This window comes from Solanum lycopersicum, chromosome 5 (assembly GCF_036512215.1).
Source record: "Solanum lycopersicum chromosome 5, SLM_r2.1".
Classification (NCBI taxonomy): domain Eukaryota; kingdom Viridiplantae; phylum Streptophyta; class Magnoliopsida; order Solanales; family Solanaceae; genus Solanum; species Solanum lycopersicum.
Genome location: NC_090804.1, coordinates 63,142,522 through 63,168,959, shown reverse-complemented (window position 1 = coordinate 63,168,959; position 26,438 = coordinate 63,142,522). Strand labels below are relative to the sequence as shown.

Sequence of the window (26,438 nt, the reverse complement as noted above, 5' to 3'; positions counted from 1 at the left end):
GCAAGGTCGATAAATTATGTATCCCTAAGTGATTGGCAATAACCATAAGGACTTCCACTCGCGACTTGGTAAATATACGAATGTGTGCGTTACTAATCCTTACCTTCACCCCAGATTGGTCATTTTGCTAATTAATCTAAGGTATTCGCCCTTTTCTTAATTGAGTAAATTCAAACGATTAAATAAAAGCAAATCCCTAACTAAATATTTGTTGTTAATATTTTTATTATTCATTACCCCCTTGGTAATTTCAAGTAGGAATGAGGCGATTTATAACAATGTGCACCGCTAGAAAAACTTAAAGTAAAAAGTTTAACAATACATGCATAAACACTATTTAGCTACTTAGTTGTTATTCATACGTCGTTAATTGTTCATGATTCCAACAACCCTATCTATGGATTTAGTCACTCGTGATTGAGAGTTCATAATTCATAATTAGGTTAAAAGAATTCATGAACTTGCAATGAGAAAACATGAAAACCAAAATCATGAATTGAAATTCAAAGTGAAATTTGCATAAACTAGGTTCGAGAAAATAAATTGCTAAGTGCTACAAAAATAATTCCAAAAAGCCATAACCACAGTAAAAAATAATGTCTAACCCTCAAAAACGGAAATAAAAACTAATATTCATACTTGTTCTAAGTATGAGACCATATGCACACATACTTTGAAATCATGCTAAGAAAAGGGGACATTCAATAAGTATGCACTTTTCATTGAAAACATTTATGCACATTCAACAAAACCATACCAAATCAATAAGACATGTTCATGAAGTCATAGGCATGTACATCACAAGACCAACAACATCAAAATAGTCAAGTCAGCATGCATATCATGTAATTAGACATATATTCAAAGCAACTCTATCATCAAGTCATAACCTCAACAAGCATGAATAAGAGTTCATTAAAACATAACCAAAGCAAGACAATTACCCACAACCCTTATCAAAATAACAAGTGCAATGACCAAGAAAAGCCCCATAACCTTACTCAATCAAGTAACATTCTACTTCACATAGCATAACATTTAAGAGTACATATCATCATACTTTAACAATGTAGACAACACATATTCATAAGTGACACCAACCAACATATAGTATCAACAATGTGCAAGCTCATCATATACATAGAACGTTCCATTTTGAGCATATTCATACATAGTAACAACCTCCTAAAGTTCCCTCCAAGCCAAACTAGTGCAAGGCATAGGTAGAGTCTCATACCTCCTACTTTAGCTAATTCAACCTCTCAAGTCATATTAGTTAGTTTGTACTTTATTAATTCATTTTAGTATAGGGAATACTTGCCTTAATCGACATAGACTATAAGATTTAAGTGTGGAATCCAGTATCGTAAAACCTTAAACCGAAGGAACATGTCACGCCCCTAGCTACCCCCGAGACGCGAACACGGAACCTAGGACCACAAGTGATCCCAAGCTAACCCTGCTGGAATGATCATGAGCATACTAAAGATAATAAAATGTTGCAGAAGCTAAATCATAACTTATAATGAAAAGATGGGGAATACCCATATTATGTAATTGAGACATATGAAAAACTGATGAGTTTAATACAAAGAAATATTAAATCACTACTAAGCTAGAACTAACTATGTCTGAAATAATCCTTTAAACTAGACTAGAAATATTGGGACAAGCCCCAGTTAAATCTAGAAAAAACTAAAACTAAATGACTAAAGACTAAAATGACACTAATGATTGTTGTCCTCGGAGAATGAGGACTCACCACTGAATTTGCTGAATTGGAGATCGAAAATTTATCTATGTGTGATCTGGATATTTAGAACCTGAACCTACATCACGATAAGATGTAGCTCACATATGCATCAGTACTTGAAAGGTATTGAGCATGTAGGATAGAGTAAAGATGAAATAAAACATAAATGAACAAGCATAAAAGCACGTATAATAATCTGACATGATAAACTGAATTATGAGCTAACTAGACGCAATGACCAATTAATAACATGCTAAAAATGAATACTGAATATACTGATAAATGGTCAATGCAGAGAGTATGATTGAACTGTGGGAGCTACTAATAACCGATGATAAAACCACATGAGCTAAATGTGGATTCTAATGAATACGCCCCATAGAGAGGACCCAATATACCCTGCCAAAGATATAAAGGCATGTTGGCATGATCACTAAACTGATTTCTCACAAAGGGGACTTACAACTTACTTGGCTAGTAGTTCTAGAACTCATTGGATACGCTAAACCTAGTCCAACTCGGTATTATGCTACTCCCAATGAATTCAGTAAATTAACTGATTATGTCTTAGTTTACGTAAATACTGGATAGCTCGAAACTAAACATGCAAACTGAGAATGCAACAATCAATCTGGTAATTATGCATTTATAATTGAGGCATGTATATCTGAAGTGCCTAAAATATCTGACCTAGCATGTGTAATTCAAGAACCAAAGAAATACAAATCTAGGGTTCTGAAATTCATGCGATAATCTAACTAATAACATGATAATCTGATTTGGAACATATATTTAACTAAATCGTGAAGTTCTATCAAAGTTCTAGAAACCCTAGGTTTAATCATGATAATAGAATCAAGAATCTGATTGAAAACTAGGGACCCAGTTGGTGAAACGAACCCACTAGTGAAATCTCACAAACCTAGTGATGAAATTCATAGAGAAACACTTAGATTTCTGGCTGGAACTACTGGAAACTTGCTTTATTCTTGAACTAGCGTTCTTGAGCTTTTTCTCCTTTCTTGCTTCTAGTTTTCTATGTTTTAATTTAATTATTTGACTTAAATATGTTTTAGTTATGTTTCTAGGCTTAAACTGACTAAAATATGATGATTTAGTGTCAAAACGATGTAACTTAGGGTTTAAATGGAGTGGGGAAGGTCAAAAAGACCCCTGGGAAAGTTGTTGTCGGGCCAAACGACGGCCAGGACTGACGGTCCGTCATTTTCCCGACACCCCATCGTTGAGTCCGTCGTCAAGGCCTATTCGACAAGCCTTTACTAAAATGGGTATAAATATTTACACGGATGTCTGATTTTAGCAAGGTCGGTGGCTATGGAAAGATAATTCAATTATCTATCTGTGGGTAGGTCATGGGACACCTAATTCATTTTGTTGTAAGAGTTGAAATCATTTGAAGGTTACCCAACTGCATTTCCCCTTAACTGTCTGCAAATTTTCCACTTATGGACCATAGGTCCACCTACGGACCGTGCTGATCATCCGTAGCTTTTGTTAGAGAGTGGGTGAATGGGGGTCTTAATCGACGGTCATGGACTACGGACCTTCGTCTGACTTCCAGACCGTCGGTCCGTTCGACGATCAAGACTTAGCCAATTTTTTCCGACTGAATTTTTTTGGGAGTTTCTGATCCCACGACGGTTGTGCAGGACGAACCATCGTCTGTTCTACGGACCGTCGATGCCACCGTTGGTTGCACCTGCTGAGTTTTCTAAAAAACTGATTTTTGTTCTATTTAGGCTACGGGGTGTTACATTATCTCCCCCTTGGGAACATTCGTCCTCGAATGAAGACTAAACTAGCTGAAATACAGGGATAGAGCTGCAAACCCCACTACTAAAACACAGATAACTGAGTTTCTGACTGAACTGGGTTCCTAGTACATGCAGATACGCTGGAAATCCAAGTACAAACTGAGGGAACATGATTCTAAGACTGAATTTATGCTTGAATGACTGGAAAACTGAAGAGGAATTATTACCTCATGCTGGAGTGGAATCGGAAGGAAAGATGTGATGATACTTGGCTTTCATGGCTACGTCTGCTTCCCAAGTAGCTCCCTCTACGGACTCACTCCTCCACAAAATCTTGACTGAGGCGACTTCATTGTTTCTCAACCTTCTGACTTGACGATCAAGAATCTCAACTGGTATATCCTCATAAGAAATACTATATTTCACCGCCACACTCTCCAATGGCACTATAGAGGCTGGATCACCCACACACTTCTTCAAGAGTGAGATGTGGAAGACCGGATGCACTGTTGCTAATTCTGCTGGCAACTCTAACTCATATGCCACCTTGCAAATCCTTTTCATTATCTTGTAAGGGCCTACATATCTTGGACTAAGCTTCCTTTTCTTTCCAAATCTTATCACCCCTTTCATAGGTGAGACTTTCAGAAAAATCCAATCATCAACTTGGAACTCTAGTTCCCTTCTCCTTACATCTGCATAAGATTTCTGACGACTTTGGGCTGTCTTAAGTCTATCTCTAATGAGTTGCACTTTTTCATAGCATAAAGGACTGAATTTGGCCCTATCAAAGTTGTTTCACCTACTTCAAACCAACCAACAGGAGATCTACATCTATGCCCATATAAAGCCTCATAAGGGGTCATCTGAATGCTGGAGTGGTAGCTATTATTGTAGGCAAACTCAATAAGAGGAATGTGATCATCCCAACTACCTTCGAAATCGATAACACAAGCTCTCAACATATCCTCTAAGGTATGAATGGTACGCTCTGCCTGTCCATCCGTCTGTGGATGAAATGTTGTACTAAGGTTAACTTGAGTGACAAGACCTTTTTGAAACGACTTGCAGAAATGAGAGGTAAATTGAGGACCTCTATCTGAGATTATAGACAAAGGAACCCCATGCAACCTCACAATTTCATTAATGTAAATCTTGGCATAGTCCTCCGCCGAATCTGTAGTCTTGACCGCTAAAAAGCGAGAAGACTTAGTCATCCTATCAATATCACCCAAATGGAGTCATGTTGTCTGCGAGTACGAGGTAACCTTGTGATGAAATCCATATTTATCACATCCCACTTCCAAGTAGGAATATCGATCTCTTAAGTCATACCTCCTGGTTTCAGATGTTCTACCTTGACTTGCTGGCAATTGGGGCACTTACTCACAAAATTTGTTATATCCCTCTTCATGCCATTCCACCAATAAACTTTTCGCAGATCACGGTACATCTTAGTGGCACCTGGATGAATAGAATACCTAAAGTTATGGAATTCTGCAAGAATATGCTGTCTCAACTCGCCCACATCAGGAACACACAATCTACCCTGGTAGCGAAGTACACCATCTCCCCCTTGGGAGAAAACCTCCACTCTCTGATTATGGATTGCACCTTTTAGTTCAAGCAAGAGTGGATTACTATCTTGCTTTTCCTTAACCTCCACTACCAAAGAAGACTCTGCCCCATTTTGAACTGTTACACCGCTGTCTATTATGCTCATAAGGCAAACTCCAAAGCAAGCAAACCTGTGAACATCCTTCACTACCTCCTTTCTTTCTTCCTCAACATGGGCTACACTACCCATAAGTAGTATACTAAGAGCATCGGCTACTACATTCACCTTTCCAGGATGATAATGCACACTCATATCATAATCCTTAAGGAACTCAAGCCATCTCCTCTGGAAAGATTCAACTCATTCTGGGTGAACACATACAGAAGGCTCTTATGATCGGTGAACACATCTACATGAACACCATACAAGTAGTGTCTCCATATCTTGAGTGCAAACACCACTACTGCAAGCTCGAGGTCATGAGTTGGATAGTTTTTCTCATGCACCTTAAGTTGTCTAGAGGCATAAGTTATAATCTTATCTCTTTGCATCAACACACAACCAAGGCCAACTCTGGATGCATCACAATATATCACTTAACCATCTGAACCCTCTGGTAGATTAAATACAGGAGTTGTAGCCAATCTAATTTTCAATTCTGTGAAGCTCTTCTCACAATCATTTGACCATTGGAACCATCTTCTGAGTCAACCTAGTCAAAAAAATAATCTCTAAGGGTTATCTCTAAGAAACTTCTGATATCTGTAGCAGAGGTAGGTATGGGCCACTGTTTCACTGCTTTTATCTTCTGCATCCACTCGGATCCCTTTGCTAGATACAATGTGACAAAGAAAAGCAACGGATTGCAACCAGAACTCACATTTACTAAACTTAGCGAGTAAGTGGAGATCCTTGAGAGTCTGCAAAACGTCTCTCAAATGACTTGCATGTTGTTCATCAATCCTAGAGTAAATGAGGATATCATAAGTAAAGACGATAACGAACAAGTCCAAGTACTTTTTGAACACTCTGTTAATCAAATCCATGAAGGCTGCAGGAGCATTAGTTACTCCAAACTACATAACTACAAATTCATAATGACCATACCGAGTTCTGAAGGCTGTTTTCAGAATGTCACTATCTCTGACTCTAAGCTGATGATAACCTGATCTGAGGTGTATCTTTGAGAAATGTCTAGCACCCTGAAGTTGGTAAAACAAGTCATCAATCCTGGGGATGGGATACTTATTCTTGATTGTGACCTTGTTGAACTGTCTATAGTCAATGCACATTCTGAGAGAACCATATTTCTCCTTACGAACAATACTGGTGCACCCCATGGTGAAATACTAGGTCTGATTAAGCCCTTATCTAGAAGGTATTTCAACTGCTCTTTCAATTTCTTAAGCTCTGCTGGAGCCATTTTGTATGGAGGAATAGAAATAGGCTGTGTATCTGGAAGGAGATCAATTCCAAAGTCGATTTCCCTTTCGGTAGGGACTACGGGAAGATCTTCTGGAAACACTTCTGGAAATTCACAGACTATTGGAACTGACTCAAGAGTTAGGGTTTCAAGGCTAAAATTCTTAACCCGAACTAGATGATAGAGATAACCCTTAGAAATCATCTTTCTGTCCTTAAGGAAAGAAATAAATCGACCCATAGGCGCTTAGCTACTACTCTTCCATTCTAAGTTTGGTTCGTCTGGAAACTTAAAACGTACAATCCTAGTTCTATAATCGACTGAGGCATAACATGAGTGTAACCAATCAATGCCTAGAATGACATTAAAGTCTACCATTTCTAACTCTACTAGATCTGCTGATGTGACTTTATGAGAGATTGTGACAGGGCAATTTCTGTATACCCATCTAGCTATAACTGGGTCACCGAACTGGAGTAAAGACTGAGAAAGGTTCTGAGAGAGTTTCTGGACTAACACTGAATTGGACTGCTATACTGAGTTATAAAAGATGAAGTCATGTCTTTTGTCTTTCCATTGAGTGAAGCATATGTGATTCACATCCTTGAGTTTGAAGGATGTCAATCTCACCTATCACTACCAGTTACTGACTTTATACCAAATAATTTCTTGACCTTATCAATGAACTTCTATGGGTCATTACCAACTTGCGACCCTAAAAACATAGGTGGATTTCATCCTAACAAAATCACAAACCCTGGCTGCCACTAATCGGTCATTTCTTTTAGTAGGAACTAGAACCTGCTGATTGTTCTGGTTGGTCATACTCTGAGCCAAAAGCTGAATTGGCGTTCTGAAACTTTGCATTTGAACTTCCTTATCTGGTACTAGAGGAACTCCGTTAGCATTGCGTGCATTAGAATTACATGCCTAAGCTCTACAAGAAGGCATGATCTTAAGCGCACAACGTCAAGTTAGAATGAAATTTGATTATACCTTACACACGATAAAGAGTAACAAGAAAAATAATGTTTTTTTCCTAAAACACTTCAAAGCCTCCCTCTCTTTACATGTGGTGCACTTCACACCCATGAATAGGGGGCACCCTAGGTAGGTAATGGGGCTTTTTTCTGAGTGAAACCTGTTATCTCTCCAATTAAATTGATGACCTCTGTAGGAGATTTCGAAGGGACCATGAAATGACTCTTGTCTTTGTTTATGAGTTGATCTGAAACAGACTCATATGTGGCAAGAGTTTTCATGATCATATGAAGAGTATCTCTAGTGGTGGAAGAGAAGATATAATGATATCATCCGCAAAGTTGAGATGATTAATCTGTGGGTCTCTACTTTCCATTTGAAAATTCTTGTAATTCTGTTATTGATGAAGCATATTAAGCATCTGAGATAGCACCTCCGCCCTTAAAATAAATAAGGACGGAGATAACGGATCACCCTGTTTGAGACCCCTTACTGACTTTAAACAACCATGCCTGGACCCATTAATAATAACAGAATACCAGTTGTTGCTCATTATTCTCCACACAAGGTCAATAAAAATCTCACAAAAACCCATTCTTCGCAAAACCAAACAAGTATACGACCATGACACTCTATGGTATGCGTTGGTCATATCGAGTTTAATTACCACATTGTCACCTTCATTGGTTTGTTTGATAATGTGCAGTGATCTCTTGAGCAAACATAATGTTTTCCGAAATACTTCTTCCCTTAACAAATCCCGACTGATTCTCAGAAATAAACTGAGGCAGAATGCCTGCTAATCTGAAACAAAGAATCTTGGAAATGATTTTGTTGGAGAAGTTACTCCAGCTGATGGGTATGAACTCTGAAAATTTGTTAGGATGATCAATCTTAGGAAGAAGGAAAAGACAAGCATGTGAAAAATATTTAGGCATAATATTTCCACAGTAAAAATGTCGCACAACTTTTAGAACATCTTCCTTAATAATATCCCAACATGACTGATAAAATTTCCTTCCAAACCCATCCGAACCTAGAGCAGAGTTAGGATTCATGGAGAAAACAACTTGTTTTAATTCCTCCATATTAGGCATTTGTCGAAGAAGTTGGTTCTGTTTATTTGTAACCATCCGGGGAACACAGTTGAGAACTTCCTCACTGATTCTGTCTGATTTCCCAGTGAAAATATTTTTAAAGTACCTACAAGCTTCTTTGGCAATGTTCTCATCTCCCTGTATGCAAGTATCATCATTTGTGCAAACCTTGTGGATAAACAACTTCCTCCTCCTTCCCCTCATAATGGAGTGAAAGTATTTGGAATTGGTATCGCCTTATTTGAACCATTGGAGCTGAGTTTTTTGCTTGAGAATGGAAGCTTCCAACTTCATTTATTTGATGTATTGAGCATTAATAAGATGAAGCTTGACTTTGTTCTCCTCTGAATTATTATGTATTACCCTCTCCTTCGCATTTTAACTTGTTCTTCAAAATCTATAACCATGGAAAAGATGTTGCCATATTCACTCTTAGACCAATTACTCAAAGTAGAAGTCAATTTCTTTGTTTTCTAATAGAGTTTCCTCATAGGGTCACCACTTACTTCCTCTTGCCAAGAGCTTTGCACAATATCGTTGAATTTTTCATTTTCAGTCCAACAGTGCAAAAACTTGAAGTGTTTGACTTTTTCGTCTATTCTCACCTCCATTTCCATTAATAATGGGCAATGATCCGAGCCTACAGCAGGTTGGTGAGAGATAGTAGTTTGTAACATACATCACAACCATGTATCATTGACCATAGCTCGGTCCAATCTTTTCCACACTCTTGCTTCACCGGATCTTTGATTACACCAAGTGTAATGTTGACCACTGAAGCCTATGTCCATGATACCACAAGCCTCAATGATATCAATAAATTCCAGGATTTTGTTCATATTATAGGGCATGCCACCATATTTTTCATCTGTTGATGTAATGACGTTAAAGTCTCCAATCGTGCACCATGGGCTGTCCATATTGGAAATATGATAAAGTCTTTCCCAAAGAGGTCTTCTTAGGTGTTCCTTACACTTAGCATAAATAAGAGAAATAATAAATTTCTCACTGTGTCCAACATGTTTGGCCCAACAAGTGATATGTTGATCATGAATTTCCAAAGTATCACACTCCATATTATTGGTCCAAAACAGCCAAATTTTGCCATTACCATTACAAAGAGCATTATCCATAGACAAAAGAAGCTTGTACTTGTTGAGTTGAGAATTATCTGCAAATGGTTCAAGAATAGCTATCATAGAGAAATTATGCATTTTCTTGAGATTTTGAAGTCTTTCCAAAGATCATTGGGCGTTGATGCTCCTAGCATTCCAACATATTGTATTGATCATTCGGGACCTGGTGTTGGGTCTGCTAGTATTAGCAGATGTGCTTGTTGTAATGGTGTTGTTGTATTGTCTGACTTCCTTTCTGCCCCTTGGAGATACACCTTGTTGGTTAGTGGCTTCATGGATTTCAGATTCAAACTCACTTTGGATTGTAGAACCAAATGCCTTGATCAAGTGCGCGCTATTTTCATCCCCATCCTCTTCTCCCTTCTTCTCATTGGAAGAATGAGTATCCTCATTAAATTCATCTTCTGAATTTATTACTTCATAATTTGAGTTCCCATGGTACTGTTTTGGAGACTTATTTTCTCTTTGAACCTGCTCATTAACACCCTGCAGACCTACCTCTCTTTGATTTCTTCTTTTAATTGCTTCTCTTTTCTTTTTGCTAGGTCTGCCTTGTGATCTATTGTTTTGTTTTTCGACAGGAATTTTATCACCCTGCTGCTGCTGATCCTCAGAATTACCAGTAGGCTGATGTTGACCACCAGCAGTATTTTTACCCCCTGTTTCTTGATTTTCAGCTCTTTCCAAATTCTGATCAGATTCATATCTTTGCCTTTGACTGAAAATTTTCTGAAATTCCTGATTGCTGGAGTTTGGAGACTTACTTTCTGAGGCTCTAAGTTCTCTCCTATGGTCATTGTGATCAAATTCCAGAATTTTTTTTCCCCTTTGGATACCCCTTCCTACAGATTAGTAAGCTTCTCCTGACACCCCCCATTCATACCTCCATCAACTTCAACAACCAACCCAACAATCAAAACATTTTCAACAACAGTTATTGTGGGTTGCTGGGGTATGGGGAGAGATAAGTCAATACTTGTTCTCTTGTTCTTATTAGCAGGTGTGTCTTGTGTTTGATGTTGCTTCACCTTTTTTCTTTGAGTTGTTGATGGTGAAACAATATTAGTTTCTTGATTTTGTTGGGTATTTTGTCTGCATCACCTTTCTTTTCTGAAATGTCTATCTGCAGCTCTTGGACATTGGTTCTTTGAGTTGTTGATGGTGAGGCAGTATTTGGCTCTTGGATTTGTTGGATATTACTGTCTGCAGCACCTTCTTTTCCTGATGTGTCCACATGTAGCTCTTGAACAGCCTGTTCCTGCAGTTCTAAATCATTATAAACATTGTGAGTAGTAATGGAGGGAGTTATACCTGATGTACCTGCTGCCTGCTGCCTATTATCACTGATTTCCTTGTGTTGTGGTGAGCGTGCTCTCCATGCTGTTTTGGGTTGAGCTTGCTCCAAATTCTTTGATTGTTTCTTCTTTGTGTCTGCCACTGCTCCTCATTTTCTGAAAGTTGTTGATCATAATTTCTCTGACCCTGATTTCTTGTCTCTTGCTGTTTTCCATCTTGGTGGTTTCCTTTATGAATTTGCTTAACATTTTCCTCTATTCCATCTCCACCTTGTTGCTGCTTTTGACTTCTTGTTGTTTTTTTCAGACTCCATTTCTTTCATCCTGTTCACATCTTCATCTCTTCTTTTTACAGTGCAATCATAATCCATATGCCCTTGATGTTTACAATACATACAATAGTCGGGGATACCTTCATATTGAACCTTCAACCATCTCCCCTTGTTGGGGTCAGAATTTTTGAAACCCAACCATACATGTTCAGGCCTTTTCTTTTCTTAGTGAGATCAACTTGAACTTTCACCCTTGTTGTGCTACCTCTAGTCCTTTAAGAAGTTGGGTAATCAAGATATAAAACCTTCCCAACAGATTCCAAGATAGTAGTCAAAAGAACTTTATTATAACAATGCCATGGTAATCCTGGCACTACAACCCAAATAGGAACAATAGGTGTTTATTCCTCGGGGGTAAAATCAGGGGTCCAAGCTTGAATTCTCATCAAATGCCCTTCAATAGTCATCCTCAATTTTGTCCAAACAGTTTGATAGTCGAATTCATTATCTAGATCAATATACACATGCCTAGAGTTAAAGTGAGTAATCTTCACACACACACACCCAGTAAGTTGAGTTTGAAGGGTGAAACTCTTTCTAACCAACTCCATTTTAGGCATTGTATTGGTGAATTTCCCCACAAGCGTATATTTACAACATTCAGCTAATTTCACATAATAGTCATGCTCATCTAAGAGCACAGCAGGGTACCCTTGTCTAGTTGTATGTATGGGGTCATTCAACACAATTGGAATCTCATTCTTAGATTGATTATACCTCAAGCGGGCTGCAAAGGATTGAACTACAGTGTATGGAGCAGGTTCACTAGCCTTGTCCTGTTTAGCATTATTACTTGTGTTTTGCCCCTGTTGGTGACTGATAGGAGGTCTAGCATTTCCTTGCTCCACATTGTTACCCTGTTTATTGTTTCTATCTAGTTGAGAGTTAGGATCATACCTAGTGAAGTTGTTGGAGATCTTTGGGAAGTTGTGTTGATAATCCATGTTTACTTTATTGGCTTGATAAGAAGAATTTGTTACTTATTGTTGACTGTTATCCTTAAGCTGGTCTTTTTGTTGTCTTTTATTTTTTTTTCATGTTCCGTTCCATTCTCATTGTGAGCATTTCTTTGTTGCTGCAAATCTTTGCTTGGAAGCTGCTGGTGCTGAGTTGATTGCTCATTCTTTTGAGCTTGCCTTTGCCCATATTCCTCACCAATGTTCTCCTGATTTGGTAGTACCTGCGAAATACCAGAATTGCAATTGTATACCTTTCTTTGTTGTTGTAAATCCTTGTTTGGAGGTTGTTGCTGCTGAATTGATTGTTTCTTGTTTTGAGGTTGCCTTTGCCCATATTCCTCACCTCTGTTCTCTTGACATGGTATGATCTGCAAATTATCAGAATTAAAGTTAGGAGTTAGGTCACAGGAGTTATCTGTAATGCCAAAGGAGAAATTGGCTGATTGAGCATCAGCTGAAGAAGTTGCTTTGTTCCTGGTGGCATCAGTTAATTGTTTCCCATGTTGAACTTTGTTTCCATTGATGATTGCTATTGCTTCAGCTGAGCGACCTGCACTTTGACTAGCACTCGACTCAGTTTTTCTTCATTTTCATGCCCTTCCTTGCTTGTAATGAATTGAAGAAGTGTTAGTTGTGTTTCCTACATTAAAATGTCTATCAATAGCTTGCAAATTAGTTCCCGTCGTCGATTTTCCATGGTTTCCGGTGGTTAGAACTCGAGTTTCACCGGAATTCCCTCCGCCGGTGATTCCTCCGTTTCAACTGAAATTTTTGTGAGATGGGCGCCTTCATCAGGGGAAGAAACCCCAGTACTTAATTCATTACGATTTTGGCTCGAAGTTGTTCGAAATTGAGTAAGGATTTCTGGTGGCTCATTCGCGATTCATTCGAAAATCGCCTCTTGATTTCTCTCAATTGGGACGATGGAATGAATTGATTTTTTGGTAGGGTGTATATCAGGAGTGGTAGAATCGATATCTTCAACCATTTTTCCTTGATTCCAAGCCATCACGTCTTGGGAAATATTTTCTCGTGCTCGATCGAACTCCATCTCCGAAAATGCAGCATTCATCGCGTCTGTATCTTGCGAATTCGACGAATTTAGAGATGAATCATGGTGCGTGCCATATTGGAGTTTGTTGCCATCTTCATGCGCCCCATTTGGCTTTGGTCGTGCGGTCTTTGAAGGTCCACCGGTGGCGCATGCGCCAGCGCAGCGGCGCGTGTTCTTTTGGAATTTCTGTAGTCATTGTAGCAGTACATGGAGCGTCTGAAGAGAGAGGAAAATTTTGGGAAATGAGGGCGCGATTATTTGGTACATTAACTTTTAGATTCTACGTACTTAAATTTCGCATTTTTAAATAATAAACTTGCTTCCGTATTTAGTTACCTTAGTTTTGGTTTAGTTGCTTAGTTCGGGTTATAGTAATAGTTCTCCCATCGGAGGATTAGTGTCGGTGTCAATCACGATGGTCTGGATTGTGAAAGTAAACAAGTTTTTAGAATATAAGAGATGTTTAAGAGGTATCAATTAAATTATCCTTTCTAATTAAAATTTCTTAAGGGGTGTAAAAGGAAAAGTTGACAACTAATTCGGAATGAACAAAGAAACAATTTGATGTTTGTTATATTTTTATACAACTAGTTTCTGGGTACGCGCCACGCGCGTGTGACCATATAAATAAAAATATTTTTTTGTGAATATTGTATATTAACAATATTTTTAAGTTATATTATATGTTATAAAATAGAAAATATAAATTACATTTTTTTAAAATTGATAAGCATCTTATATGGTGTTTTTGTTTCTAAGATCCAATATCCAAAAAACTATACAACTACAATATTTAAATGAATAAGTGAAATGTTATGTTCTACGTTAATGAAATGTGTAAAACTAGTAACATATAGAAATCTTTTACCGTAAAATTAATGTTGTGTGTTGCACATATTAAGCCCTAGCAAGGAAATTAAATAATAAGTGTCATGACTGTATTCTTCACTAAGAAATTTCTTTGAAGAATCCAACAACATCCATAGATGAAATTCTTAAACAAATCCAACAACGTTCATAGCGTATTTTGATCACCTTTAACTTTGACATTGATTGAGAAAAAACTGCTCAGAGAAATGATATACTCTTCTTTAGAGCCCATAAAAATGGAGAGGAGACTTGAGGAAAATGAAAATTATTCTTGGATTTATATAATACTTTCACGTTAAAGGATTAATTAGTTTCTTTAGCTTCTTTTCATGTATTAAAATTTAAAATAACATATATTAATATATTAACTATGGGATTCATTGTATTGAAATCTACAACTATTAAGATTCTAGTAATGTAAAGGTAACTGTTTCTATAGTTTAGTTAATGTGCAACTTAAATCTCTACCTATTTGCTCTCGTTAACTAACATTTGTCTTTTCATTTTCTTTAACGTTTAAATTATTTAATTTTCATAACTATTCAAATATTCTCAATTCATTAATAGTAAAAAAAGTTTATTGCTCAATTTTTTTCAAAAATAAAATAATCAAATATGAATATAACATTTTTATTTAGTATAGGGATAAAATGGTAATTCAACTTTATACCTTGAAGCTTCTCGCTTATAATATAATATGATTGATATTTTAAGAATTTATGATGTGAAAATTTCAAGATAGAGAAGCGTTGAGTTGCATGAAGTTGACATCCTTGCCTTGTAATTGTTATGCCCAAAGCCTACACCCTGGACGTGACAGACATTCAATGACCATTGATGTCCTTGAGCAAACCTTTGGTTTGACTTACTTAACTCAACGGAAGACTTAACATCGAATATAACTTTAAATAGTACTTATCGAAAATGACAAATTAAAGTCTTTACAAATGAAATGAAAGACCAAAGAAAATTAACATTGTCTATCTATGAAGCCTCTAAAATAAAGATGGATGTTAAGACGGGACCCCCAATCATCCTAATTACTAAAAACTAAATCAAATAGATAAATTATAAGAATGTCCTCCGGATTGAAGGGGGGCTCACCAAATGACTTCTGAGATGCTCACTGGATCAACGGCATGCCAAATTCTGATCCTATTTACCTGCGTCTACATCATAATAGGATGCAGGTCAACTGACATCAGTACATTGAATGTACGAGTATGCGAGTTGGAATGCTTAAGCAACACTTAAGCTTGAAAGGAGTAAGAAGGAACACTTACCTTGGCTCTGGTCAACTTACGAATAACTTAACTCATTCAATATAATGAAATTTAAAAATAAGTGCAATATAAAGAAAAATGTCTGAAAAATGTTGATGCTTGCAAAATACAATTAACTCTGGTATGTATGTAAAAAATTACAATGAAACTAATGTATATAAGAATACAATAACTGTTGTGAGAGTTTCTCTAACCGACAACAATCACTTAAGAGCTATAGTAATGATAATACAACGATCTACCTCACGCTGTTAGCGCATCTTAACTGCCTAATGGATTCAGTAGTCTAGTGTGAATAGGCTTCATCTAAAAAGTATGACCCTCTTCTTCCCATGGTGGCTACATGGTTTACTGAAGCTGCGAGTTTTCTGAACTCTCCCTCATACCGGTGCTCAATACGACTCCCAAAATATACTAGCTCTTATGTTTTAAAAATATACTTACTCACTGTTTGATATTAGTGCTCAAAATACTTAGCTCAAAGGTCATCTTGGAAATCTTAGTTTCCCTGCTTGTTTCTTAGAGAAAGTTATAGTTCTTTTTTGAAAACTTGTCGTACGGCTCCTTGGAAATCAAACATTCCTTACTTGTTTAAATGTGAAAATATTTTTAAGTCTCTGTGGAGTACATAGTCCCCATATACCTTTGAAGAAAAGAACTTAACTCTTTGCTAAGCTTGAAACTTGATTCTTAAAAACAAAATTTAAATGTTTAAATAAGACTCTTGAAAACCTTTAAAAACTTTACTTCGCCTTACTTCTTGACTTTAGACTTGACTCTTTACTTCCTTGACTTAAACGTTAACTTCTCTTGAATTGAATTATGGATGCAAGGTTAAGATTTGAAGTAAATAGAATCATTGAAATATGTTAATGTACTTTGGAAGGACTTAAAAGTACTAAACTACGAAAACTGGAAGTAAAATGTCAGGTTAAGCGTACAGGTGGAGCGTCGTGCCAGCCTCAGTTGACTGAGGCTTGGTTCTATTGCACTGGTGGTGTGCCGCGCCAGGCTATTTTTAACTGAGGCCATTTTCTAGTTCACTGCAGGCGCGTCGTGTCTTCCCTTACCCAGGTGTGTCGCACGAATTTTTCAACTCGTTTTTCATCTCCAGACCCTCCAAACCTTTCTAGTTCTTTCACCAGACATCTAGGACTATTGGTACTCTTAATAATCATCAAATTAAACTCAAAATCACCTGGAGAAAACAAGAGTTCAACCAACAATGGCAACCAATAATTCAATCAACGAGAAATCAAAACTTTTCTTTAAGAACTTAACTTTTATCATGGAATCTACTCATAAATTGCTAAATTGAAAAAAATTGGTGTGTGGGTGAATTAGCCCAACACGAAAGATCCTGTATACCTTAATAGGGATCACCCCCAACGAATTCCACTTGACGATCTTGGCATTGATGAATCCTTGGACTTTTCTCCCTTTTCTTCTTTTCCTCTTTTTTCTCCCAAACCCTAAGTGTAAAAATTTTTCTAAAACTGACGTTAAGCTTAGTTTGATTCCTTATAAACCCTTTAAATGAATTAGGAAATAGTTTTGTAAAATGATTACAAAAATTCGAATGAGGACCTTCCTCAATCCAACAGCCCAAATTTCAATGGGCATATCTCTCTCATACAAGATCGAAAATGCGCAAACTTGGTGGTGTTGAAATGATCTCTCTAAAGGTATTTCCAACCATATAAAGAATTGACTCTAACTCATCCTGAGCTAGAAGTTATGGCCGTTTGAAGATGGCCAAAAAAATCACTTTTAAACTTGAGAAATTTTCCATATTTTTCCTATTCTTTCCAAAAGTGAATATCTTTGGTTTCTTAGCCTAATCCTATATATTTCGAGTTACGATGTATTAATGTTGTAGTATCTGAAATTAATGGTATTTTGAATAATTACAATTTTGTGTTCTAGTATCTTCGACAAGGAAATAGAGAAGAATTTGCGCGCAAATAAATAGAGTTTGGATGATGGAATCAAGACAAGTATTTAATTAAAAATAATAGACTCTAACTATAAAAAAAATTTAGACACACAACCTATCCAACAAAGTAAGAAGTATATAAAAAAAAACAGACTTAGACTCTTAAACACCCTTCTACCAAACAAATAAATTTTAAAAAAAAATACTTCGAAAAAAAATTAGATACCCGTCTTACAAAACATATCCACATATATTTTCTCTACCTAAATCTTCAAGTTCAAGTTCAAATCAATTTGTTCGTCCTCTATGTTAACTAACTCATCTGCATTTGGTGAAATAGGAACATCCAATTGATTGATCAATTGTGTGGTACAATCAACAATAGCCTCATTTGAACTTTCAACTATGTTCCTTCTTTCCGTTTATTGTCTATCCATTATTGGTGCTATACCCCTTCTAATCGGTACAAACATATTTCCTTGTGTCATTTGTTGTCTATCGATTGGTAGTGCTCATCCCCTACTAATTGGTGGTTATGATATGAAGATGGATAAGTACTTTGCATATGATTTATGCATTCGGAATGAGTATGAAATATTTCATGACATACGGGGAATAAAAGTAAAAATAGGAGGACTTAAAAATGGAGAAAAGTTAACATTAGTCATCTTTGAAGAATAAATGAATTTTTTGTTTCTCTTAAGTAAGAAATGATAAGGATAAGTACCAACTATGCAATATAATTATATGAAAGTAAGGAACATTTATAGCCGGTTCATAGGTATGATCTCCTCTTCATTTATGTGTCTTCCAATTTTGTAATGGTAAGTTCCATATATTGTTATAATAAGTGACGACTTTGCTACCAAATAAATTTGGAAATCTAGTTAATTTTCTCCTTTTCATTTGTATGTTTTCCATTTTTGAAGTGGTAAATTCAAAATAATGTTGCAGTAAGTGATAAAACTTTGCTAACAGTTTAAATTGAAAACATGGTTATTTTTTCCGCTAATTCATCGTCTATATTCAAAGAAATTACACATTCTGATTATTTTTCATTAGTTAATTACAACAACTTGATTCTTTTTTATCTTGACTATTTTTATGTTGATATATTTTGAACTATACATTATAGGTCCTACTAAATTCAAGAAATTTTTATATGCTAATATAATAATTATTTATGCTGAAAACAATGTTGATGATAAAGTTGAATATGATACAATACATTTAGAATCAGTTGCACGTAAGAAAACACATACTCATTTAGAACTCTACACAATTTTAGTGTGCAATTCGAAAAGAGAACAGTGAAACATTTGGACGCAATAAGAAAAGTTTTAGATAAGATTCGACTAGATTTGAATTTTAATAAAAAAAAATAGAACAGAAAGAATCACATTTCACTAAATTGTCTTACGTATATTTGCATTTTTAAGAAAATATTAATTTACAATATTAATTGCCTTACGTGTGTGTGTGTGTGTGTATATATATATATATATATATATATATATATATATATATATATATATATATATATATATATATATATAAGGGTCGTCTGAAAATATATTATTTTATTATCTTATCAAAATATGTGATTTCTTTTCATTGTTCCAAGTTAGATCGGAGGAAAATATTATCTTAGGGAGAGTTTTAATTATCCAATTTTTAGTTTAGTGAAATTTTACAGTATTTTATAGTGAATCTAGTTATAATTTAAGATGCAATGATGTGAAACTATTTTAATGTTCTTACGTATGATTTATTTGAACTCTCATCTTATTTTTTGGATACTGATTGAATCACTAGTATTATGAATTTATGACCAACATCATTGAACATATATCCATAAAACTCGATATGCAATAGATTAAAAATAGAATAATAGACTCCAATCATAAAATAATCTTAGACACAGACCCTATCTAACAAAAAAAAAACATAGACTCTTAGACACCCTTCTATTAGACAAAAATATATGAAATAAACTTTTAACAAAAACTTCAAACAAAACAATGTTTTAGATCTTACAAAGAAGATCCACGTACTTGTTTCTCTAATTAAAGCTTCAATTTCAAATCCAAATCAGTTTCTTCTTCATCTATGTTACCTGACTCATTTGCATTTGATGTAATAGGAACATCCAATTGATTGATCAATGGTGTGGTATGATCAACAATATCCTCCCTTGAACTTTCAACCATGCTCCTTTCAATCTGTTCTCTATCCATTATTGGTGTTATACCCCTTCTGATCGGTACAAACATGTTTCTTGGTGTCATTTGTTTTCCATTGATTGGTAGTACTCTGCCCCTACTAATTATTGGGTGGTTAAGATTTGAAGATGGTATTGGCATGATAACAATATTATTGTTTCTTACTGGTCTAACATTTCGTGCGGCAGTGGGTTGAAATGATATAGGATTTCCTGGTAAAAAAGTACCAGATGCATATACAGAAGAATGTGGAATGATAACTTGCTCAGATGATAATGGATGGGTAATTTTTATATGATTTACGAATCCGGAATAAGTATGAAATATTCCATTGCATACGGGGCAACAAAGTAGGATAGGAGAAGGTCCTAAAAATGGAGAAAAGTTAGCGCTATGCATATTTGATGACAATTTATTTCTTCTAAAGTAAGAATTGGTAGAGAAAAATACCATCTATGCAATATAATTCAATGAAATGTAAGAAACATTTATAGGTACTTCATTTATGTGTCTTCCAATATTGCAATTGTAAGTTCCAGATATTGTTGCAATAAGTGACAACTTTTCTACCAAATTGATTTGGAAATCTAGTTAATTTTCTCCCTTATTTTATATGTTTTCCATTTTTGAAGTAGGAAACCAAATCTAGTTAATTTCCTCCCTTCATTATATGTTTTCCATTTTTGAAATGGTAAATTCAAAATAATTTTGCAGTAAGTGATAAAACTTTTCTAACAATTTAAATTGAAAATATGGTTAATTATCATCTATATTCAAAGAAAATACCCTATTCATTTTTTTCTTTAGTTAATTACAATAATTTGATTTCTTTTTTTACTTTTGACTATTTTTATATTGTATTAATTTATATTGTATAGAATAGATCCTGGTAAATTAAAAAATTATTTATATGCTAATATATTAATTATTTATTCAAAAAAAATTATGTGGAATCTTTCGTGATGTACTTTCGTCGAAAGTTCATTATTTTTGAATATATATTTTTGTAATAATGGATAAATTGTTTCTTAGAACAAAAAAAAGAATATTTGTTTTTCGAGAGAAAAAGTATACACCGTTAAAATAACGTATTTATATATCATTTTAACTAAATCTCACTAAATAAGTATACAAAATTTTATAGGTGTCACATTTGCGAGATGTGTTACTATTAATTACTTTAAACATATAAAGATGAGAATAGTGTTTATTTTTAATAGATAAAATGTGCATCATAAAAGCAACATCGCATAAGTACACAACTTAACTTAGCTAGGATCTTATTCCCTCAAACTCCTAAACAAAGGTTCATATTAAAAGGATAGGTGCAGAGACTCAATGAAAGTTATTTTAACAAATGAGATTAGATGCGCTGGTAGAGGACACTTTACATCGAAACTTCAGAAAGATAATTGACAAATAATAATATGCTAACTCAAAATTCAAAATTTTTCTTCTCTTTCTTCCACAAAACTCTCAATTTTTTTAATTAAACTTGTGAAGAAATTTTACTAATACTATATGAACTTATCGATCTTGTCGAGACATTCCAAAATCTAGAAAAGTGAGGCGAGGTATGATCGATACAAAGTGATGAAATTCATGATGTTGTTCAAAATATTGGTTTTTGTGAATCTCAATCAGTCATTGCAACTAAATTAGAGATTGATAAGTTGAAGAAAAAGTTTATAAATCAGATACATCGTTGAGGTGAAGAAACAAGAACCTGAATTTACAATATATATGGCACTATTCATACAAAATACAAAAAGGTTGAAGGGGTACATAGATGTGATGGATACATATCTGTGCGCTAATTGCAATGTATCATGTACACTTAGTATAACTAAAAAATAGTGCATGATATATATATATATATATATATATATATATATATATATATATATATATATATATATATATATATATATATATATATATATATATATATATATATATATATATATATATATATATATATATAGTATACATGTAGAAATTTATGGGGTATTACATTTTTATTTTTGTTAAATTTAAATGTATAAATTTGGATTTCCAATCATTATTGATGTTCTGCATCTTATCATCGATACAATTATGTTATTTTTTATCATTTGTTGTCCATCAATTGAAAGTGCTCTATCCGTTCTTATAGGGTGGTCATGGTTCGAAGATGTTGTTGGCCTACTAACAACATTATTTCTTAGTAAGCTAGCTTGTTGTGGAGCCAGATGTTGAGTTGATGGAGGGTTTCCTGGTACAAAAGTACCAGATCCATAAACAGAAGATTGTAAGATGAAATTTTGCTCAGACACCAATAAATGATTATTTTGTACATGATACATGAATTGAAAATGAGTATGAAATATTCCATGACATACCGGGCAATAAAGTAGGATATGTGAAGGTCTTAGAAATGGAGAAAAGTTAGCATAATTCATATTTGAAGTATGAATGAAATATTTTCTCTAAAGAAAGAAATGATAGAGAGAAGTACCAACTATGCAATATAATTTCATAAAACGTGAAGAATATTTATAGGTTATTCAATATACTCCCATCCCCCACCCCCACCCCCACCCCTTCATTTCTCTACCTTCCATTTTTGCTGTGGTAACAAAATCTTGTTTACAATTTAAATTGGAAGATTAGTTATTATTTTTCCTCTTAATTCATTATTTATATTCAAAGTAAATACATTTATGATTTTTCTTACATTAGTGTATTACAACAATATGATTATTTTTTTTTTGACTTTTGACTATTATATTTGCAATATTTGACAAATCTTTGCTAACAATTAAAATTGGAAACTTGGTTTATTTTTTTCCTCCTAACATCGTTTATTTATTTCATCAAGATTATAACAATTTAATTTCTCTTTTACTTTTGACTATTATTATATTTTTCTAATTCGGTACCACACAATACAAATTTTGCTACATAAGAAATATGTATATTCTAATATATAAATTATTTTTCAAAAAGTTCAAGTGTCATTTCTTTAATATACTTTTATCGAAGTTCATTATTTCTTAGATATATATTTTTGTAACAATTGATGAGTATATGTGATACATATGCATAGAAACTAGTTATTTAAAATATTAAAATACTAAAAATATTATTTCAAGAGATAAAACTTACACCATAAAATAATTGTTAGAATTCATTTGCACAAAATTTCACGAATATCATGTATGAAAAAAGTTATAGGCGATACACATGCATTACATGTTACAATTAATTATTTTAAACATAAGAAAACGAGAATTGTTTATTTTCAATCAAAGAAGCACATTATTCAAATCCTATCCCGTATTTCCCTAGACCTTACCTTTCTTCGATTTTGTCTAAGATTGACCTAGTCTAAAACTTTCAACTCACTACTCCAAAAGCTTTTTACCCAAATTTTGTCATTATGGGTTTTTCCATAATTATCCAAAAGGGTTGTTATAGTTTAGTGTCTTTAAGATACTGATGAAACTAATATATGCATATGAATTGGGAATGTATTGTTTTGTGTTGTTGTATCGTAAGTCATAGATTTGGATAATGCTAATATATGGGTAGTAGTTAATGAATAAATGATTGTTATAATGTAGTGAGTGTAATGATGTGAAACTATTTTAATGTTCTTGAATATGATTTATTTAAACTCTCATCTTATTTTTTAAATAATAATTTCTGGACGAATTTAATCACTATTAAATCATTTATTAATCTGACACAAAATAAAGTTGAAAAGTGTTACTCAATGCAGCCCATAGTATTATAAATTTATGACAATATCATTGAGCAAATATACATAAAACTCGATGTACAAGTTGTTGCCAATCTGTGTTAAGAAAATCAGAAATTACTGGTTGTAATAAATCATTCACAAACACGAAGTAACTGAGATTTTTAGAACCAGTAAATAAGATGAACAGAATTTTATTTGTAAAACTTACCAGAATCTTGAATACTCTTTTTGATAATTTAGGAAGAAAATCAAGTCCACTGAATTCACAATGTCCCCTTAAGGAAATTATTCCCCTCTAGTATCCGAGGTTTGATTTGGAATATAACCTCCCAGGGTAAAATGATCTTAATCAGTAGAGTATAGATACCAAAAAAGCTCTACTGTCAGCGAAACAATCCACAGCAGGAAAGTACACGAAGAAAAATGTGTTTTTCTAAGAAGAAGGAAGATCAGAAAATTCGTTAGTAAATATTCTGAAGACTGAATGGTATTTATAGGCAAGAATTGACACAACCATTAATGAAAGGTTGCAAACTTTCAAATGGTATTGACTGTTCCTGAAAGTTGCAACCTTTCAGAACAGTGGCGGGAATTTTTAAATATAACGAAATTTAAAACGGGTCACGCGCGCAGATCCGAGTCGGGTCGGGTTAACTAAAAAGTTGAAAACATTTCGAATCTGTTATCAACTGATTAATTGAAAATAATTTTTGGCCATTTAATTAATTAAATAAATAAATAAAATAAATTTGTCCAAAAAATAATCTCTCGATCGATCATTTGCCAAAGCCAAAGCCGAAGCCGAAGCCAAAGCCGAAGCGAGTGAGCGACGACGACGACGGCGCGAGGGGGGTCCCTCTTTCCAACCCTTTTAATTATTAATAGGAGTGTTTATTTATTTAAACTCTCCTATTTTCATTTCCATTACCGATGAGGGACTATTGTCTTTTTTTTTATTAAAGCATTAGAGGACTTTTCAAGTTCCCAACCTTTCAAGTTCTACACTTTTCAAATTCCTCTCCTTCCCTCTATTTCCCATCAATTCTTGCTACATACCCAACAATCCCCCACATTGATGGGGAATAGTTATAACATAGGAATGCACAGACAATTGTGTACTTTACAAGCAAGGATTAATTGCATCTGGATAAGTAGGTTTCCCCTTGGACTTTCCATAGTGAACATATGTCGGATATACTCGGTCAATCGGTATATGTGATATCTTTGAACCGTCGAACTGTGGTGTATACCTAGACAACCATATGTCACACAATTAACCCTTTACTGTTTATGATTCTTACGGTTGTGTTCGTTTCAGCCATGAACACCTCCTGGTTTCATGAGTGTATAGAGAATAGGCTTTTGACATAAAATTCTCTTTGAAGCGGCTTCCACTTCACACTCACATAGGTGATTTCTAACTGTGTCATCTCGTAGATACACTATTTGGTCAAATCTACCAAACTTAGCAAATCATTAAAAACTTTAAGCTTTATTATCTCATTAACAAGCCTTATAGTCTTAACCTTTTCCTGAACATTGTCTTCATCATGATAATGGATTGAGTTAATTGACAATGTCGAACCGTCAGCCACAACTTTGTTTTTCTCCTTGAATCTAGCTCTTGGGATCTCAAGTCCGCTAGATAGAGTTACTGTCATGCTGACTTGTCCTAAGCCGTAAACCCATTCCCTTAGATGATCTTTCAACTGCCTCTCTCACTAGGCCTTTAATTAGTGGATCTGACACATTATCGCTTGACTTTACATAGTCAATTGTGATAATTCCACTAGAGAGCAGTTGTCTTATGGTGTTATGTCTACGTCGTATATGACGAGACTTCCCGTTGTACATAACGCTCCCTGCCCTACCTATTGTTGCTTGACTATCGCAATGTATGAAAATTGGTCCAACAGGTTTGGGCCAGAATGGAATATCCTCTAGGAAATTCCGAAGCCATTCCGCTTCTTCACCAGCCTTATCCAAAGCAATGAATTTAGATTCCATTGTGGAGCGACCAATACATGTCTGTTTGGAAGATTTCCAAGAGACGGCTTCTCCACCAAGTATGAATACATAACCACTCGTGGATTTTACATCATTTGACCCGGTGATCCAATTTGCATCACTATATCCTTCAATCACAGCAGGATATTTATTATAATGCAAAGCATAATGTTGTGTACATTTTAAATAACCCAACTCACGTTTCATAGCCATCCAGTGAGTTTGATTCGAATTACTAGTGTACCGACTCAGTTTACTAATAGCACATGCTATATCTGGTCGCGTGCAATTCATAATATACATCAAACTTCCCAACACTCTGGCATATTCCAATTGAGAGTCACTTTGACCTTCATTCTTTTTAAATGTACAACTTAAATCAATTGGAGTTTTGACTACATTGAAATTCAAGTAATTGAACTTATCCAATACTTTTTCAATATATTGAGATTGAGATAATGCTAGTCCCTGGGGAGTTTTGATAATCCTGACCCCTAAGATCAAATCAGCAACTCCTAAGTCTTTCATATCGAACTTGCTGGACAACATGCGCTTAGTAGCATTTATATCGTCAATTTCTTTACTCATTATTAACATGTCATCAACATACAAACAAACAATGACTTCATCATTCATAACGTTTTTAATGTAAACACATTTATCACATCCGTTAATCTTGAATCCATTTGCCAACATTACTTGATCAAATTTAGCATGTCATTGTTTGGGTGCTTGCTTGAGTCCATAAAGTGACTTCACAAGTCTGCACACTTTCTTTTCTTTACCAGGAACTATAAACCCTTCAGGTTGTTCCATGTAAATTTCTTCCTCTAACTCTCCATTTAAGGAGGCTGTCTTTACATCCATTTGGTGGATTTTAAGATCATGCACTGCTGCTAGTGCTATTAACATCCTAATTGATGTTATCCTTGTTACTGGAGAGTATGTGTCAAAGTAGTCCAGACCTTCCTTTTGTTTATACCCTTTGACTACCAGTCTAGCCTTATATTTG

At 34.7% G+C, this 26,438-nt stretch overlaps 1 long non-coding RNA gene across 1 annotated transcript; it reads right to left on the bottom strand.

Annotated features, from left to right (window-relative positions):
- Window positions 1–1,520: 1,520 nt before the first annotated feature.
- On the bottom strand, window positions 1,521–13,701 carry LOC109120241 (uncharacterized). Its single transcript, XR_003246991.2, has 2 exons — window positions 11,044–13,701; window positions 1,521–10,981 (listed from the first exon to the last, which is right to left on the bottom strand). It is a non-coding gene; the product is annotated as an uncharacterized lncRNA (long non-coding RNA).
- Window positions 13,702–26,438: the final 12,737 nt, after the last annotated feature.